The sequence below is a fragment of the Elephantulus edwardii genome, unplaced genomic scaffold, assembly GCF_000299155.1.
Source record: "Elephantulus edwardii isolate Elephantulus edwardi_28Jun2011 unplaced genomic scaffold, EleEdw1.0 scaffold00102, whole genome shotgun sequence".
Lineage (NCBI taxonomy): Eukaryota > Metazoa > Chordata > Mammalia > Macroscelidea > Macroscelididae > Elephantulus > Elephantulus edwardii.
In genome coordinates, this window is record NW_006399852.1 from 4,436,079 (window position 1) to 4,456,762 (window position 20,684).

The following is a 20,684-nucleotide window of genomic DNA, read 5'->3' on the forward strand; positions in this document are numbered from 1 at the left end:
AAACCTATACTTGGACCAGGAGGCAGTCGTCAGAACATATCAAGGAAACACTGCATGGTTCCTTTGGAAAATTGGAAGGGTGTATGTCAAGGATGTCTCTGTATCTTTTCGATCTATATGTGGAGCAGATTATCTGGGAGGCTGGGCTCTATGAGGCATCAGGATCAGAGGAAGAGTCATCAACAGTCTGCATTATGCAAATGACACAATCCTGCTTGCTGAAACTGAGGAGGACCTGAAGCGCTTGCTGCAGAAGGAATCCAATTTGGCTCCTGTGAAACCTACATCTAGATCAAGAGGTAACAGAACAGAGTAAGGAGGCTCTGCATGATTCAAGATCAAGAAATGTGTGCATGAAGGTTGTAGTATTTTTCTATACCTGTTCAATTTATATGCTGAGCAAATCATTGGAGAAGGTGGACTTTATGAAGAAGAATATGCCATCAAGATCATAGGAAGACTTGGCAACAAGGAATGTTATGCAGAAACACAGACTTGCTTGCTCGAAGTGAAGAGGGTTGAAATGTTTGCTACAGAAGAGTGAAGGCTGCAGCCTTGAATACGGTTACCTCTCAACATCAAGAAAATAAAAATATTTTTAAAAAAGAAAAGAAAAATACTCCCTACTGGATGAATAGGCATCATAGTGATAGATGGAGACAAGACTGCAATTATCAGTGATTTCATATTGCTTGTATCCACAATCAATAACTCTGGTACCAGCAAGCAAGAAATCCAAAGACTGATCATATTAGGTAATTCTGCTGTCAGGAACCACTGAAAAGTTCTAAAAACAGTGATATCGGTTTAAAATCTAAGGTTCACGTGATCCAATCCATGATTTTTTCCCAATTACTTCTGATGCATCTGAAAGTTGAATAATGAAAAAGGATGACAGAGGAGTCACTACCTTTGAGTTATAGTATTGGAGAAGAGACCTGAAAATCCAGTGGCTTGCCAAATAAAAAAAGATACAAGTCTGTCTTGGAGAAACTGTGATCCAGGTGCTTCTTGGAAGTACAGTGGTGACACTTTCATACACTCTCATACACTTTGGTCATGTTGTCAGGAGGGATCATTCCTTGGAAAAGGATATCATGCTTGGAAAAGTGGAAGGTTACTGTTAAGAGAGGAAGATCTTAAACAAGGTGCACACAGTGACTGTAGCAATGGGATCAATCCTATTGGAAAGAACAACGGATGTGCAAGCTAGGGCAAGATCTTTGGTTCAAATAGCTATAAGTTGCAGTTAACTCATAACAACAATAATATTTGTGTTAAAATGTGACTAATAGTGTCTAAATTCAGGTTTTTTTTATTTGCTAATGAGGATCTTTTGAGAGAGGGAATATATTTTCTTTTTTAAATATCACCATATATCCTAGGAAAAACTTGGAATCAAATTGCTTTAAATTAAATCCCTGTAATTTTGTTACTGACCTTCTCTGTGCTTTAGTTTCCTCACATAGACAAATGAATTATTAGGGATACTACTTTCCAGGGTGGTTCTGATTGGAACGCATGCAGTTTAGTTAGAAAGTTATCTAGCAAACAACTTAACAACTCATTTTAATAACACTTAACCTACTACATCTATAAAAACAATTGACTGTGAAGTTGTAATGTGATGTCATCTGAAACCTCACTTTACAAGTAAGATCAAATATGCTCTTAAATCTAACATTGCTGTTATGTGCCATCGAGTCAACTACTACTCATAGTGACCCTATGTACAGTAGTTTTGAATCCTACTATATCCTGAGCCAGTGTCACTGTCTCTGACACACCTACCCTTATTACCCCAGTTACTATGTCAATCCACCTCATCTGCTGTCTTCCTTCTAGGCATGATACCCTTCTGGCTAAATTTTCAAAGCATATGAGATGGAGCTTTAAAATCCTTGCCTTCAAGGAGCAGCTTGTTTTCATTCTTTCTAGGACAGACCTGTTAGTTCGCTTGGTAGTTCATGGTATGTTCAATACTCTTCTCTAACGCTACAGCTCAAAGGCATCAATCCTGTCATCCTTGGTCATTGTCCAGCTCTCTCTGATGCATAGCAAGTAATTGTGAAGGCCTGGATCAGGAGCACCTTAGTCTCTAGACTGACACTGTTACTCTCCAGCACTTTAGAGAGGTTTCTTACAGCAGATTTTTTAAATGCAATTTGTCTTTTGATTTCTTGAATGTTTGTGCCAGAGTGTTGATTGTGGAACTGAGCAGGCTAATACTGTTAAACAATCTCTTCTATTATGATGTTGTCAACTTGCTTAGGTGTGAGAATCTTCATTTTCTTGATGTTGAGCTTCAATCCATATTGAAGACTGCAGTCCCTGACCACCTGCAGCAAGTGCTTCAGGTCCTCCTCAGTTTCAGCAAGTAAAGTTATGTCTCTGCATAGCACAAGTTGTTGATGAGTCTTCCACCAATCCTGATGCCACACTCCTCCTCATAAAGTCCAGCCTCTTGAATGTTCTGACATTATATAGATACAAAATATGTAGACAGAGACATTAAAAGAAAAAATAATTACAAAAATAATCTGTTCTTGTAGTTTATTTTAGAAAACACAGTAGGGGTTGCTTTTAAATGACCTTGAATCAGGAGTTGGAAGATACAAGTGTGTTCCATGACTTACACTCATTGACACTGAATTGGCCTACGCTCATGGGGAACCTACAGTGGATCTTGATACTGTAAATCTCACTGGAGGAGACTGTCCATCTTTTTCCTTCAGAGCCTCTAGGGAATTTAAATTGTCAAAGAAATGTAGCCTTTGCGTTAGTGGCACAACACTCTACTGACACAGCACAGACCACGTTAGCAGAGCCCCCTTGCCCTGTAGGAATAGTGAAAATGTATGGTCTTAAAGCTCAATTCTCTCTCTAGAAAACTTGGACATTATCATTTTCACCTATGAGATGCTGTTAAGATCAAATAGGTAGAGATATCCTTTGTTGTTGTTGTTAAGTGTCATCGAATTGTAGGTGACTCATAGCGACCCTATGAATGAAAGACCTGAGCACCTGTATAATTTTCATCGTTTCTGCAGGTTCGTAGGGTTTCCAGAGGCAAGCTATTTCAGAAGTGGATGCTACTCCTGCTTTCAAGCTTGTTTTAATCAGGGAGCTCCACCAAACACTGTCCACCATGGGTAACCATTATCACATTTGACAGATCAGTGTCACAGTGTTCAGCATCACAGCCACTATGAGTTACCTCTGTACAACAAATGGACAGACCAGGGCTATATGACCTAGAAGAGTATTTTACCAAAAACAATTAAAACCAACTGAATTTAAGAACCAAAGCATAGTTCAAACTCCTTTAGCTATGTCATTCCAAATTCCTCCATAGTCACGCATTCTCATTGGCTCTCACCACTCAAAAACGCCCACCTGGGAACATTCCTCTACTTCTTCAACCTCCTCCTGTTCTGACGCCACATGTTTCTTCATAGAATCTAACTTCTTTAATGATTTGTCCACCATCTAGACTGAGTACACATGAGGGAAGGATGCATGTATAAACAGAAGATGAACAAAGGCCTGAAGCCTTTCTATAACTATCATCATTTCTCCAAGTTTATAGACTTTTCAGAGGCATACAATTTAGGAAGTGGATACCAAGCCTCCCAAAACCAAGCCTACTACTATTAAGCCAAGTTTTGTTTACAGTGATCTTCCATTAAGATATTGAGGCTGTGTCTCTTAATAGAAGAAGACTATTCATCTTTCTTTCTCTGTTGCCTAGTGTGTAGAGAGTTGCATTGCCAAAACTCAGGTAGACAGTTCAAATTGACCAGTTACTACACAACAGAAAGATGGTAATATGTGTGATTGGCAGCCTCTGAAAACACGCTAAAGGGTCATCTATGAGTGGGTTCCAGATTGATAGCAATGAATAAAAGGGAACTGACTGGTGGACTTGAGCCACCAACTTTTGGCAAACTGTTATGCTATGTAAATAGGATTATGGAGTCCATTGGATTATCAACTTTTCCAAGGAAATGGCATCTCAGTTCATAACATTTGTTATGTACTAAGTTTTCAATTATTAAGCGTGAATTATTGAAGAGAGCTGTTGAGTCAACTATGATTCATAGCTACCCTATGAACAAGAGACCTGAACCCTATCCTGTCCCATGTGTCCTCACAATCTCTGTCTGAAGCCCTCGTATCCATTGTTGTAGTCACTGTGTCAATCCATTTAGCTAAAGGACTTCCTTTTTTGTCACCCTTTCACTTCTCCAAACATGATGTTCCTCTCCAAGGAATAGCCTCTCCTTGCAACATGCCCACAGGATGTGAGATAAAGCTGTATCATCTTTGCATCCAAGGAACAATCTGGCTGCACCATCTCTAAGAACATCTATTTGTTCTTTTGATAGTCCATGGGATATTCGGTACTCCTCTCCAACACAACAGTTCAAAAGCATCCATTTTTCTCTCATCCTTATTCATTCCCCAGCTCTCAGACACATAGCAAGTGACTGAAAAGACCATGGCTTGAACCAGGCACACCTTGGTCATCAAACTAACATCATCACTCTTCAATAATTTGGAGAAGTCCCTGGCTACAGACTTTGCTCATGAAATACATTTCCTGATCTCCTGACTGCTGGTATCAAGTGCATTGATTGTGGATCCAAGTAAGACGAAGTCATTGAAATTTCATTTTTTTCCCCCATCATTATGTCTAGTGGTGAGAATTTTTGCTTTCTTGATATTGAGTTGCAATTCATATTCTTGATACTGAGTTTCAGTGTTTAATCTTCTGCAGCAAATGCTTCATGTCCATCTCACTTTCAGCATACAAGGTTGTGTCATCTGCACAATGCAGGTGGTTGATAAGTCTTCCTCCAGTGCTGACGGTACGTTCTTCTTTAAAGAGTCTAGCTTCTTGAATAATTTGCACATCATACAGATGAAGTAAGTATGGAGAGAAGATAGAACCTGATGCACACCTTTCCTAATTTTAAATCATGTGATGGTCCCTTGCTCTGTTCTCACAATAGCCTCTTGGTCTATGTATAGGTTTCTCATGAACAAACTTAAGTTTTTTGGGGTTCCCATTTTTCTCAATTGTCGTCATAATTTGTTATTATCCACATAGTCAAATATCTTTGCATAGTCAATAAGACACAAATAAACATTTTTCTGGTACTTTTTCCTTTTAACCAGGATCCATCTGACATCAGCAGTGATATTCCTAGAGTCATGTTGTTGTTGTTTGGTGCCGTCGAGTCGTAGATGACTCATAGCCACCCTATGAACGAACAGCCTGAGCACAGTTCGTACATAGAGTTTCCGGAGGCAAGCCATTTTGGAAGTGGACGCCACTCCTCCTTCCAGCCTAGTGTCATAGCCCCTTCTAAATCTAGCTTGCACGACTGGAATTTCTCTGTGTACTTTCATAGCTGTTTTTTTACAGATCTTCAGTAGTATTTTGCTTACATGTGATATTAATGATGTTGTTTGATATTTCCACATTCTAGACACTTTCATTCTAGGTGGTGAGTGGTTGAGTCCCCTTGCAGAATGCATTTATTATTTTTTTGCACCAGGATAAGAAACTCAATTGAATTGTTATTCCTAAAAAGAAAGTTGCAGAGCTTGAAGTACATAGTAAAATGGCAATTTTAAGGATTTTATGCATTCTTCTATTTCTGCAGTGTTGTTGAAAATGTTTTCAAGCATGAGGATGTTTTAAGAGGAACTTTTGCTTACTGACTTTCTTTCTCTTTTAATCATATTTAGGATTTGACTCACTTTAAACTATCACTGTGCCTGAGATATCACAATGCTAATGAACTGTTGGTTGAGTAAATTAATGGGTGAATGGCTTTATATATACATATACATTCATCATACACATAGGAGTTTTCATGTGTGTCTCTATATATACATATATACACATACATACACACATGCACGTACACATACACACACACACACACACACACACAAAAATTTTGGTGGCTTAGTAGTAAAGAGTTTCACAGTTAACCCAAAAGTTTGTGATTAAAATCCACCAGCTTTTCTGCAGAAGAAAGACTCTTCCCGTAATCTCTGCCCGTGCAATTTGTAGCCTCTATAAACCTCCTAGAGGGACAGCTATAAGTTGGTTCTAACTTGGTAGCACATAAAAAACATCAACAACGAGCACATACATTTTTTCACCTGAATAAATAAACCTTTAAAATATTCCAAATATTCTTGCAACACCATTTCTTAAAAAATTGTGCATGGTTTTGTTTTTTTGTTTGTTTAAAGAAGACTAGTATGGAGACAGCAAGCCTTTCATTAGACTAGTTCTCACAAAAATTATTTTACGGCATCATTTTGATCCTGTCTGCATGCCACCCAGCCGGGTCACTTGGCGTCCCTCTCAGACCGCACAATAAAGGCCTGTTCATTTCTTGGGGAAACAAATATTTCTTTTACATCTGTTAACAAATTCACAACATTAATTGCTGCTTCCACCACTGTGGTTTGTTTTCTGTTTCAAAATCACAACAAACCAAATTCTTGTCTACCTGAATCTCCTGACAATGTTCACTAGAGAAATAGCGAGAATTAGATGCTACCTCCTGAGATATGTGCACATAGATGTTGGTTAATTGAGGAGATAAAAATGCCTTAGTCACATTTCACATTGAGAATAAAATCACGGATGATATCATGTATATCTGACTTAATCGGTATCAATTTCCAACTTAATAGATAAATCCATAGTCTTATGAGTAACTCAGGTGGTAATTGTCAAATCATGGGTAACATCAGAAAATCATTTCTTAAAATATTGTGTATTGTTTTGGTTTTTGTTTGTCTAAAGAAGACTAGCGTGGAGACAGCAAACCTTATGTTAGGCTAATTCTCACAAAAATTATTTTACGTCTGTTAACAAAGTCACAATATTAATTGCTGTAGTGGGGGAATAGTGCAAGTCAAGGTCATCTCAAGGTTGATTATGAGGTGGAAATCTGACACACTCCACTCTCCAATCTTTTATCAACTCTGACACCACCTGTCACTCCCACAGCACTCCGCTTACCTTAGTTTGAGAATCTGTTGCCATGGTCATACAGAACTCACAGATATATTCAGTTAAGTGGTTTGTTAAAGAAAAAGATACAACTTGATGTCTGGCTCAGAGATCACAGCAGAGTTACTCTTCTTCGGTTCAAACCACTGTCTCAGCTCTTATCAGTTGTTTAGTTCCTCCTCAGTTCGTTTTGGAGAGGTCTCCACTTGGCCCCCTGATAGCATGCTCTTCAGTAAGGCAATCAGGAAAGGCTTCTGTAGGTCTTCTCAGGACAAGATCCTCTCAATTCAGATTCCCTTCCCAGTCTGTTTCTTCGAGCTCTACTGGCTGGATCCCTTCCAGTCTTACTGTTGTCATCCTTGCTGTTTCAGTCCTTGACCTCTGTTACACCTCTTTTAGGGGTTCCTTGCTTCCATTCTCTCTGCATCTTCTCTATTTTGTTTTGTGTTTTTTCTGTTTCTTTCAGCTGTTTCTCTTCTTATTCCTATCTCAAGATTATCTGTGACTTTGACTGCTTTTATATGAAACTCTTATCAATTCAAAGGAATGATCTCTCCCAGTGGGAGGCTACAAACTGACCAATTTCCTTTTAGTAAGCCATTCACCCATAGCATCTTTCAACATTGAAACACAAGGCTTAAATTTGTTTTCAATTCTTTCAGCTTGAGAAATGTGAAACGAGTTCTTCCCTTTTTGTTCTCTAATTCCAGATCTCTGCACGTTCCATTATAATACTTTGCTTTGTCCTCCCAAGCTGCTCTTTGAAACCATCTATTCAGCTCTTTCTTTTCAACATGTTTTCCTTTGATTTGGCTTCTCACTGTTCCAATGCAATTTTTAGTCTTTTCTGATAATCCATTTCAGTTTTTCTTTCTCCTCTGTTTTTGTAATGCCATTTTGCTTTCTTTATAGATGATAAGCCTTAATATCATCCCACAACTCATCGAATCTTCTATCAGTGTTCAATACCTCAAAACTATTTTAAAGATGATCATGAAATTCTGATGGATATGAGTAAAGATCATACCTTGGTTCCTGTGGACTTATTTTCATTTTCTTCAGCCTCAATTTAAACTTGCATAAGAGTAATTGATGATCTGTCCCAGCATCTGCCCCTGACCTAGTTTTGACTGCTGATACTGAGCTTCTCCAAAGATTTCATCCACAAAAGTAGTCAATCTGATTCCTATGAAATCCATCAGGGAAAGACCACTTGTAAAGTTGTCTTTTGTGTCTTTTTGAAAAACTATTTGCAATGAATAAATCATTGTAAATACAAAATGCAATCATTTTAGTTCCAGCCTCGTTTCTATCACAAACCCCATACTTTCCAGCTATTGTTCCTTCTTCATAGTTTCTGAGTTTTGTATCAAAAGAAGATGGAGGGAATACACAGAGTCACTGTACTAGAAAGAATTGATTGACACTGAAAAATTCATGAAGTATCATATGAACAGGAGTGGAATGCCTTCAATGAGGGATTGGCACAGAGGGTGCCACTATTTGCTTAAGCACACAACAATTGTGAGGGTGGGACAGGCCCCTGCAGTGTCTCCTTCCTTTTACACTGAATTGCTAGGGGTTTGGAACAACTCTGAGGGCAACAAACAAGAACAGTAAAGGCTTTATGTTTAAAAATAGTGGAGTCAAGTTTAATGAGGCTTACATATATCATTTCTACTCAGTTATTTGATAATAAAATTATCTTTCTAAACCTAGAACAACAAGGCATGAATCTTTTCTTTTTTAACACTTTAAGGATGTCTTCTATGACAGCTTTGGTAAGTGGATTATTTGAGGTCTTGACTGCTGCTTCCAAGGGAGTGGCTTGCAGACTTGAGAAAATCGTTGACAACTTCCATTTTTTCCATTTATTATTATATCACTTATTGGTCAAATCATGAAGACTTTCTGTTTAGTATGCTTTAAATGGATTTTTATCTTTAGCAGTGATTGATTCAAGTCTTCAATTTCAGCAAGTGAGGTTTTGTCCTTTGTATAAGGAGTCATTGTACCAAAAAGAATTGGTTGGTATAGAAGAATTTCAAGAAACAACATATGATCAAGAGACAATGGTGATTAAGGAGAAAGTTCTGGTTGCTCTGAAGGATTTGAGAATTAATAAGTCCCCAGTAATTGGGCATATCAATTGACATATTTCAACAAACTGATGCTGCCCTTGATGTACTCAAAAGGTTGTGCCAAGAAATCTGGAGGACAACTACCTGGCCAACTGACTGGAAGATATCCATATTAATTTCCTTTTTTTTTTTTAAAAGGTGACACAACTGAATGTGGAAATTATCAAACGGTATCACTAATATCACACTCAAGCAAAATCCTGCTGAAGATTATAAATAACAAAATGAATGAAACAGTACATGGGCAGAGAACTACAAGAAATATAAGTTGGGTTTAGAAGAGGTCATGGCACTAGAGGCATTATCGCCAGTGTCATATGGATCTTGGTAGAAAGCAAAGAGTAACAGAGGTATGTCTATTGACGTTTCATTGACTATACAAAGGCATTTGACTGTATGGATCACAACAAATTGTAGTTAACCTTGAGGAGAATGGGAATCCCAGAACACTTGATTGTGTTTAACCAAAACCTATACTTGAACCAGGAGGTCATAGTCAGAACAGATCAAGGAAACACTGCATGTTTCAAAATCAGGAACGAAGTGTGTCAGAAGTGCATCCTGTCTTCATACCTTTCAATCTATATGTAGAACAGATCATTCAGGAGGCTGGGCTTTATGAAGAGGAATGTGGCATCAGGATTGGAGGAAGACTCATCAAAAACCTATGTTATGCAGATGACACAACAATGATTGCTGAAATTGAGGAGGACCTGAAGCTCTTGCTGCAGAAGGTCAAGGACTATGGTCTTCAATATGGATTGAAGCTCAACATCAAGAAAACAAAGATTCTCACCACTGGGCCAATTGGTAGCACTATGATGGATAGAGAAGATTGAGTTTGTTAACAAATTCCACTTGTTCAGCTCCACAATCAACACTTTTGACAGCAGCAGTCAGGAAATCAAAAGATGAATTACATTGGGAAAATATTTTGTCAAGTATGTCTCCAGAGTACTGAGAAGCAACAATGTCGGTTTAGAGACTAAGGTGTACCTGATCCAGGCCTTGGTCTTTACAATTACTTGCTATGCATCAGAGAGGTGGACAAAGTCTAAAGATGACAGAAGACTTGATGCCTTTGACTTGTGGTGTTGGAGAAGAGTCTTGAACATACTATGGACTGTCAAATAAACAAATAAGTCTGTCATGGAGTGGGTGAAACCAAGTTTCTCCTTGGAGGCTAGGAATTTGAAGCTCCATCTCACATACTTTGGGCACATGACCAAAAGGGAACAGTCCTTTTAGGAGGACATCATGCTCGGAAGGGTAGGGGGACAGCACAGGAGAGAAACCCCTGGATGAAATGCATTGATACACTTGCTGGGGCAATGGGAGTAGGTGTGTTGGAGTCAGTGACACTGGCTCAGCACAGTGCAGACCTCAGACCTGTTGTACATAAGGTCGGTATGAGTCGAAAGCAATTCACCAGCACATAACAACAACAACACATAGTTTGTTAATGCGTTCTTCCTCCCATACTGATGACACGTTTTCCTTCAAATAGCTCATCATCTTCAATTATTTTCTCATCATACCAAGAGATTGAATAAATATACACACTTGTTCTGGTTTTAAATAATGTTTTATGTCATTGTTCTGTTGTCACTTGCACCTCTTGGTCTATGTATAGATTTCACATGAGCACAGTTAAATGTGAAATTCCCATTTTTTTGCAAGATTATACATAATCTGTTGTGATCAAACAATTGAAATCATTTGCATAGTGCATAAAACACAGATAAACATCTTCTGCTATTCTTCACATTTGGGCAAAACTTATCTGTTCTCAGCAATGTTATTCAACAGTCTAAGTCATCTTCTAAATCCAGCTTTTATTTTTTATTGTTTCCTATTAATAAACTGTACCAACAATTTTAAATTGTCTTTAGCAAATTAACTTGCATGTTATGTTAATGATAATGTCAGATAAGTTCTTCATTCCTTTAGGTCACTTTTTTTGGAAAATATGTACAAATGTGGTGAATTTCTTCTAGTCAGTTAACTAGATAGCTGTCTTTCAAATTTCTTGGCAAAGACAATTGACAATGTTCCTCACTGCATCCATTTGCTTCCCTTTGCCCCCACTACAGGTCTTGGAACATTTCATTATATTTTACTTTGGTTTTCAAAGCTGTGCTTTGAAGTACTCTGTTCAGTTACTTTACTTCATCACTTCTTCCTCTTATATTAGTCACTTTGCATTAAAAACCAAGCTTGAAATCTTCTTCTGAAGTATATTTTTGTCTTTTCTTTATTTCTTGTTTTTTAAAACTTTAGCTTTTTTTATGAAGGCAGTTCATCCCACCTCTCATCTGGTTTTCAGTCATTAGTGTTCTATGTATCAAATCTGTTCTTGAGATAGTTTCTAAATTCAGGTGGGGCATGTTGGTCGTGGCTCACATGATCTCACATCTCATCTTCTTAGTTCCCCTTCTCTCAGAGATGATAACCTTTTACTGCCTAATGTTTGAAAACTTTACTACACATATTCTGTCTAGCTTTCTGATTATAGACAGTAAAATAACAAATTCTATAACTGTTATTAGTAGGGAGCTCTGGTGGCCTATGGTAACAAGATGTGCTGCAATATCAAAGGCATATGGTTCAAATTCACCAGCTGGTCTGCAAAAGAAGGCTGGGCCATCTTCTCCCATATGATTTACTGTTTCATGTTTCCAAAATGCAACCATTTTAATCAGTATGATTTTTTTCAACTTGAAGAAATTTTCTTTTCAAAAATATGATGTCTAAGATTCTCACTACTGGACCAATTGGCAGCATCAGGATGAATGGTGAAGAGATTGAAATTGTTCACAGCTTTAGTCTGCTTGGCTCCACAATCAATGCTCTTGGCACCAGCAGCCAGGAAATTAAAAGATGTATTTTGATTGGAAAGTGTGCTGTTAGGGACCTCTCCAAAGTACTGAAGAGCAATGGTATCTCTCTGGAGACTAAGGTGTGTCTGATACAGTCCATGGTCTTTGCAAGCACTTGTTATGCATCAGAGAGCTGGACAATGTCTAGGGAGGATAAAAAGAGAATTGATGCCTTTGAGCTTTGGTGTTGGAGAAGAGTATTGAGGGTACCATGGAATGCTAAGAAAACAAACAGATTCAGCCTTGAGAGGGTTAAACCAGGCTACTCCTCGGAGGCAAAGATTCTGAGGCTTCTTCTGACGTAATTGGGACATGCTGTAAGGAGAGACTGATCCTTGGAGAAGGACATCATGCTTGGGAGGGTGGAGGGTAGGCACAGGAGGGGAAGGCCCTCTAGGAGGTGGATTCATTCGGTAACTGGGGTAATTGGGATGGGTGTGTCAGAGACACAGGACAGAACAGAATTTAGGCTGTTGTACATAGGGTCGCTATGAGTCGCCAGCGACTCAATGACACAACAACAAGACTAAGGTTTGCCTGATTCAGGCCATGGTCTTTGGCATTGCATGCTATGCATAGCTTGACAATTACTAGGGTTGATAGAAGGAGAATTGATGCCTTTGAACTGTAGTGCTGGAGAAAGTGTTGAGTATACCATGGACTGCTAGGAGAACAAACAAGTTTGTCCTGGAGAGGGTGAAGCCAGGTTGCTCCTTGGAGGCAAGGATTCTGAAGCTTCATCTGACGTACTTTGGACATGTTGTAAGGAGGGCCCAATCCTTGGAGAAGGATGTCATACTTGGGAGGGTGGAGGGACAACACAGGAGATGAAGACCCTTGATAAGATGGATTGATTCAGTGACTGGGATGATGGGGATAGGAGTGTTGGAGACAGTAAGTTTAGCCAGGGATCGAGTAGGGTTTAGGGCTGCTGTATATAGATAGGGTCGCTATGAGTCACAGGAGACACGAAGGCACATAACAACAACAAATCTATTTTCTGTGTAGCATATGCAAACTTTTTTACCTCTTTTGATTAAATTATTTCTCTATAATATTTATAAATGATTTCTTGATAAGATTAATGTATATTAAATTTTACCTTTTCAATTTACCACACTCCTTTAATATTACAGTTGTGACCAAAGATTTCTTCATTCTGAAATATTCTTACTTGATTTCTAAATGCTTTATCCTCATCCCTTCTGACTCATGAATCTTCTGGAAGTTTTTCTTCCTATTTAAATTTTTTTCCCTTGATAACTTCACATTTTCTGCTGATAGCTTAAATGTTTATCTTCTCCAGGATTCTGTTATTGTGATATTATCCTCCAACTAAGCTCACCTCTGGGAAAGTTCATTATTGTTTTGAACAATTACCTCTGCTGCTGATTCCCAAATCTTTTTCCAACTCAAGTTTCTCTCCTGAATTTGAGATTTATGCATTTCACCTCCCTACAATTGAGTTGAGTGTCAAGTTTTACTTCATTGCTGCTATTGTGTGCCATTGAATCAGAACTGACCCACTGCTGACGACCAGCAGATTTTCAGAGGCAGTAAGTGCAAGGAGAGGAGATTGCCCATACTTCTCTCACAGAGAAGATGACAGATTCAAAACCCATGCCTTTGGGATTGCAGAACAGCTTCCTACTATTAGGTTATCAGATTTTCCTACTTACTTCATAGCAGTTCCCTAATTAATTTTATAATCTTCTACAAGTCTAGCTTTCTTTTTATACTATTCATGTTAGAATTTTCCAGACTATTCAAGCCAAAAGACCAAGAGACATTCTAGACTTGTATCTTTCCACTCTGAATTGTAATTATAATTTACTCAGTTATTGCTGTCATGGGAAAGTCTGCTATTAGGGACCTCTCCAAAGTACTGAAGAGCAACGGTGTCTCTCTGGAGACTAAGGTGCATCTGATGCAGGCCATGGTCTTTGCTATCATTTGTTATGCATCAGAGAGTTGGACAATCACCAACGAGTATAGAAGTAGAATTGATGCCTTTGAGCTGTGGTGCTGGAGAAGAGTATTGAGGGAACCATGGACTGCTAGGAAAACAAACAGATTCATCCTGGAAAGGGTTAAACCGGGTGGCTTCTTGGTGGCAAGGATTCTGAGGCTCCGTCTAACATACTTTGGACATGTTGCAAGGAGGAACAGGTCCTTGGAGAGGAACATCATGCTTGGGAGGGTGGAGGGACAGCGCAGAAGGGTAAGGCCCCCTATGAGGTGGATTGATTCAGTGATTGGGGTAATCGGGATGGGTGTGTCAGAGTGGGTGTGATTGGCACAGGACAGAGCAGAGTTTAGGGCTGTTGAACATAGGGTCACTATGAGTAGCAAGCGACTCGACGGCACATAACAACAACAACATTGCTGTAGAGTCGAAATAACTTGCAGCTGACCCTCGAGCAGATTTTCAGACGGTATAAATTAAATTACACCTAAAGAGGTTACACCATGGAGCAGCTGGTGAATTCGATCATTTAACATGGCAGAAAAATTCCTTATCCACCAAGCTACGAGGACTCCCTAATTGTCTCTAAACTCTAGACACTTTAAAGTGCCTGTTTCTCTAGTCACAGGTTAAGCTCATATTATCTCTCATCTTGGTCATGGCAAAGTTAAGTCTCTTAATACATATTTGGCTGTGGTTTCACATTTTCTCGGGACACCCTTCATACTGTTGCCATTATGAATGTCTAAATTAGAAATATAAAAATAATAATAATATCTCTGTAGATGTTCATTGAAATAAAAAATAAATTAATTAATTAAAATAATAATAATATTTAACTTGTTGTTATTGGCATGGGCTATTGAGTTGAAATCAACTCATAGCTGACATTCCAGCAGGTTTTCAGAGGCAGTAAATTGCCCATTCTCCTCCTATGAAGCAGCTATTGGAGTTGAACTGTGTATGTGTGGGATTGCAGAGCAGCTTCTTACATCTAGGCCACTGGAGGTCCCTAATACTTACCTTGTTGTAGTTGTTAGATGCTGTTGAGTCGACAATGACTCATAGTGACCCTATGACCAGCAGACCTGAGCCCTGCCCTATCGTGTGCCATCCTTATCATCTTCAACACACTAGAGCTCATTGCTAAAGTCACAGTTTCATTACCTTAGTGGTAAAGAGTTGTGCTGTCGACACAAAGATATGAGGTTCAAATCTACCAACTGCTTTGCAGGAGAAAGATGACCAGCTGGAGGGTTAGCTATTCATTTCAATTAAACAACAACCACAAAATACATCAATGTCTCTAAGAAAATACCCTGGAGATTGAGAGTATGATGACAACCATAAAGGGGGGGGAAAGATCCATTAAAAGCCACTATGTAAAGCCAATTCCTTAGAGTGATTGACTCTTCCAGTGAATCACTCTGCCAGACTCCATGCTCTAAACCTTTCTACTAATTTCGTCAACTCCCCATCCACAGTACTCACCACTTCTCTTCTGAGTTTGGTAACGTATGACGTTGGCCACACACAACAAACAGACAATGCTCATGATGGTGGGTTTTACTAGCGATGCATTCTGTCTCCATAGCTTTTCAATCTATATGCAGAACAGATCATTCAGGAGGCTGGGCTTTATGAGGAGGAATGTGGCATCAGGATTGGAGGAAGATTCATCACCAACCTCTGTTATGCAAATGATACAACCCTGCTTGCTGAAACTGAGGAGGACCTGAACCTGAAGGTCAAAGATTGAAATCTTCAGTATGGATTGAAGCTTGATATCAAGGAAACAAAGATTCTCACCACTGGGCCAATTGGCAGCACCAATGATCCATAAAGAAGAGATTGAGATTATTAACAATTTTATCTTGCTCAGATCTACAATTAGCACTCTTGACACCAGCAGTGAGGAAACTAAAAGATAAGTTGAATTTGGGAAAGTCTGCTGTCAGGGACCCCTTCAGAGTGCTAAAGCAATGATGTCAGTCTAGAAACTAAGACATGCCTGATCCAGTCCATGGTCTTCTCAGTTACTTGCCATGCATTAGACAGTTGGACAATAACTAAGGATAGCAGAAGCATAGATGCCTTTGACTTGTGGTGTGGAAAGAGTATTAAACATACCATGTACTTCCAAGAAAGCAAACAGGTCTGTCCTGAAGAGGGTGACTGACATCAAGCTCCTTGGAAAAAAGAATTTTGAAACTCTGTCTTACGTACTTTGGGTATGTTGCCAGAAGGAAACAATCCTTGAATAAGGACATCATTCCTGGAAAGGGTGGAGGGCTAACACAGGAGAAGACCCTAGATGAGGCTGATTGGCACAATACCTGGGGTAAATATGTGGAAGACAGATGAGCTCAGGAAAGACAGACTTCGGAGCTATTGTATATAAGGTCACTACGAGTATCTATTGAGTCAGTAGTACAAAACAACAACAGTTTAGGTTCAGAAAGACAAGGAATACTCTTCTTCAATCAGCACAGCTTCTTAGTTGTGCCTTCAGGCTGGTCTCCCTCTGGCCCTCAGCCTCTCAGGTGGGCTGTAGCTCTGCTCGGGCATGCGTGGTAAAGCTCTTTCGTTTCTGCCATTTATGTGCCTCGCGGAACTCCTACTCTGCTAGTAAGACTCCAGCCTGCAGGCACTTGCCTCTAGCTCCATGAACTGACAAAACTCACTTCCCCAACAAATGCCAGAAGGCACCCAGTCTACTGAGCAAATCTCCTGCCTGGAGGCACTCAGCTTTCTCACAGCACAGTGTGGGAGCTCACAACTTTGGTCTCACACCAGCCTCTTGCTTCTGTCACCTCTGTCTCCACAGTCATGCCATCTGGTGTGGTCTTGTGCCAGTCTCCCAGGGTTACCACTGTCTGCCTCCAGGATCAAGAACATTTCAGTGCAAAGATCTTAATTTCAAAGGAAAAGCTTCACTCTCTTCTTCTTCCTTGATGACAGCAAGATCCTTACTTTCTGTTTCTGGGATGGTTCAATTTAAGCCTGGGATAGGGCAAAAATCACCAATACATTAACATTTTACACATCTTATTTTCATGGTCTCACCTGAAAGGTGCCATTTACATTACTATGCATCTATCCAATCCCCTTCAGGGACCACAAACATCTTGCATTTGTATGGTCTTGTCCACATGGTTCGAGTTACCAAGACTATGGTTAGAAAAAAAACGTATTGTGTAATATATGCACAACTATCCCACATTATCTATGAATAAGGGACAAAAGTCCAAGTGCTGTATTATTGGATCGGAAATGATCTACATTCTATGCCCCTTGCAAATCAGTTGTAATACAGGGAGATCTGGTGGTCTAGTCAAGGAGTTGCACTGCTAACTCAGAGGCCAGGCTCCCTGCTGGTTCAAATCCACTAGCGGTTCTAAAGAAGAACCATGAACAAGCTCCTCTTGCGTGATTTTCAGCCTTGTAAACCCAGTGCAGGACCAATTATGAATGGTTCAGGCATGACAGTTGAGTTTTAGGTTTCATTCTCCCTGTGTTGCAGACAAACCAGGATAAGTGCCATAAACCCTAGATTGATTTGCCTTTCCAACCATTCGTTATACTTTCTGACTGAAATTCTCTTAATAGTCCATTGATTTTCTTCTTCTCATTCTACTGACACCCCACCATTCTACTGACACACATTTGCTATTTCCAGTGAACAAATGGAAGGGTAAATGGCTTAGCAAAGTTACTATGAGTATTCATAATAAGCATTGAGAAGTGAAGGCTATTCATTTCCTTACGTATATGCTCTCATTGGCTCCCGGCAAGAAGCATCCTGTCAGTCCAATAGGACCCAGAGACTTTCCATACCAACAGAGAAAGAGCACACAAGCTTGGAAGCAGGAGTGGCACCCACTTCCAAAATAGCTTGCCTCCAGAAACCCTATGGACTTGAAGAAATGAAGAAAGTTATACAAGTGTTCAGGTCTTCTGTTCATAGGGTCGCTATGAGTGATCTATAACTCGACAGTACTTAAAAACACAAACAATAAGTTAATATACACCAAAGGAAGAGGAAATGAACATAGAAGCACTGTACTAAAAAGAACTTGTTTCAAACAGTTATTGTTGTGTACCTTCGCGTCAGAACCGACCCATGGCTGACCCTCTGGTGAGTTAAATGCACAGGAGGAGATTACCCATCCTTCTTCTGAAGAGCAGCTTGTGGATTTAAGCCACATGCCTTTGGATTGCAGTGCAGCTTCTTGGCACTAGGCCACCAGTGCTCCCTACATGATACAAAATCAATGATTGTGAAGGAAGAAGTTCAAGCTGCATTGAAGGCATTGAAAAAAAAAAAAGAGAGAGAGCGAGAAAGAAAGAAAAGAAAAAGAAATACCCTAGAAATTGATACTATACCAATCTACATGTTTCAACAAATAAATGCAACTCTCAGCTTACTCACTAGCCTATGCCAAAAATATGGAAGACAGCTATCTGGCCAACTGATTGAAAAAGATCCATATTCATTCCTATTCCAGAAATGATGATCTGATAGAATGAAAGAATTATCTAAATTATCTTTTCAGAAAATTGTATCTCAATGAAGAAATATCATCAATATTATAAGACAGTAAATCTTGCTAAAGATTTCTCAAAATAGTTGTAATAGTATTTTAACAGAGAACTGCCAGAAATCCAAGCAGGATTCCAACAAGACTGTCATACAATGGATACCAGTGATGATATCAAATGGATTTGGCATAAAATAAAGAGTTTAAAAAAATAGTTTCATTTTTGTTTCATTGACTATGCAAAAGCATTTAATTGGACCATAAAATAATTATTAACATTGGGACAAATAAAAAAAAATTACAGAATGTTTCATTGTGCTCATGTGAGACCTATACATAAAGAAGTAATTGTCCAAACAGGAAAAGTGTACCTCAAGGTGTATCCTCCATACTCGTTAAATTTGTATCCTGTACAAATCATTTGAGAAAACTAGACTATATGAAGAAGAATGTGATATCATAACTGGAGGAAATACTATCAATAACCTGTGTTATATAGATGACACAACATTGCTTGCAGAAAGCGAAAAAAACTTACAAGAGGTTAAAAATCCCTAGTCTCACAGATAGATCACACTTCAACATCAAGAAAACAAAAATCTTCACCACTGGACCAAAAGGCAAAAGCCTGATGTTGTTGTTGATTGCCTTCAAGTCGAGCACAACTCATAGTGATCCTATGAACAAAAGTCCTGAAGCCTTTCTATAATTATTGATATTGCTCAAAGTTCATAGAGTTTCTGGAGGCATGTTTTTTAAGAAGTGGATGTCACTTCTGATTCAAAAGAGCATGATTGAAGGAGTAAAGATTGAAGTTATCAGCAATGTCATTTTATTTGGATTCACAATCAACATTCTTGGTGGGAACAATCAAGAAATTAAAAGGCATGTTTGCACTGGAGAAATCTACTGTCAAGGACTGATCCAAAGTGCTTAATAGCAAGGATGTCAGTTTAAAGACTAAGCTGTGCCTAATAGAAGCCTTAGTATTTCCTCCTGCTTCCTATTCATCTGAACATTTGATGATGTTTTAGGATGACCAAATGAGAATTGATGTGTTTGGTGTGTGGTATGGGCTAAGAGTATTGAGTACCCCTGGAGAATGAAGAGGAAGTGCAAGCAGAACGCTCTTTAGAAGCAAAGATGGTAAAATTTTGTCTGTTACTTGTCAAGATAGATGAGTCTTTGGAAAAAGACATCATACTGGGAAAGGTGGATGGTCAGAGAGAGGAAGACCCACAACAGTATGAATCAACACAGTAACTATAACAATGAACTTGAGCATATCGGAGATGATGATAAGGATGCTACAAGTTAGGGCAGACTTTGCTATGTGTTGTAATCAACTCAATGACACCTAACAACAACAATAAGTATGTACACACGCATACACACATTTGATTCTGTTAAAACTGTAACAGTGGTTCCACGTTCTTGGTCCCAATTTAGTGCTATAAATACATTTTAATCATTAAAGTTAACATAGGGTGGCTATGAGTCACAAACGACTTGACAACACATAAGAACAACAACCATGAAAATATCATTCTGCTATATTTAGTTTTATAACATACAGATCAATGAGATGAGCATCCTTTATCATATATGGCTCCTTATAAAACGCATTCTTTCTCATTTCTGTTGAGTCTTTTGTCATTAATGTCTTTATTTGCAGCTCTTGGAATCCTCTTGGAAGGTTTCTTTCTATTATTTTGAAAATTAAAGAGGTGCAGAATGCATACTGATGCCAATAATCCTTGGTTACAAACAATCACATGGATGCTGTAGAGCTTTGTCCTAAACAATCTGGCAGAGAATTTGAGCAGAGGAAACAGAAAGATGTGTTAATCAAAATGCATTTACCTTCCCCATATTTCTTTTCTCTTAATTTATTTATAGGCATACCTTTTCACTTTCTCAGACATACTTTTAGAATAAATATCTGGCACACCTCTGCACAACGTTTAAAACCTTCATTTCAGAAGCAATAACATATGCTAGAAGAAAAAACTGACTTAGATAATAATATTTAATAATATGCGTGGTCTTGGACGGAAGTGAGGATTGAGGACAGGCGTTTCTCACAGGCACCTCTCAAAGGCATCTCTCAAA

At 38.9% G+C, this 20,684-nt stretch overlaps 1 pseudogene; it reads right to left on the minus strand.

Annotated features, from left to right (window-relative positions):
- Window positions 1-3,489, minus strand: part of LOC102858368 — an 87,142-nt pseudogene extending 83,653 nt beyond the window's left edge.
- Between the last annotated feature and the right edge of the window lie 17,195 nt (window positions 3,490-20,684).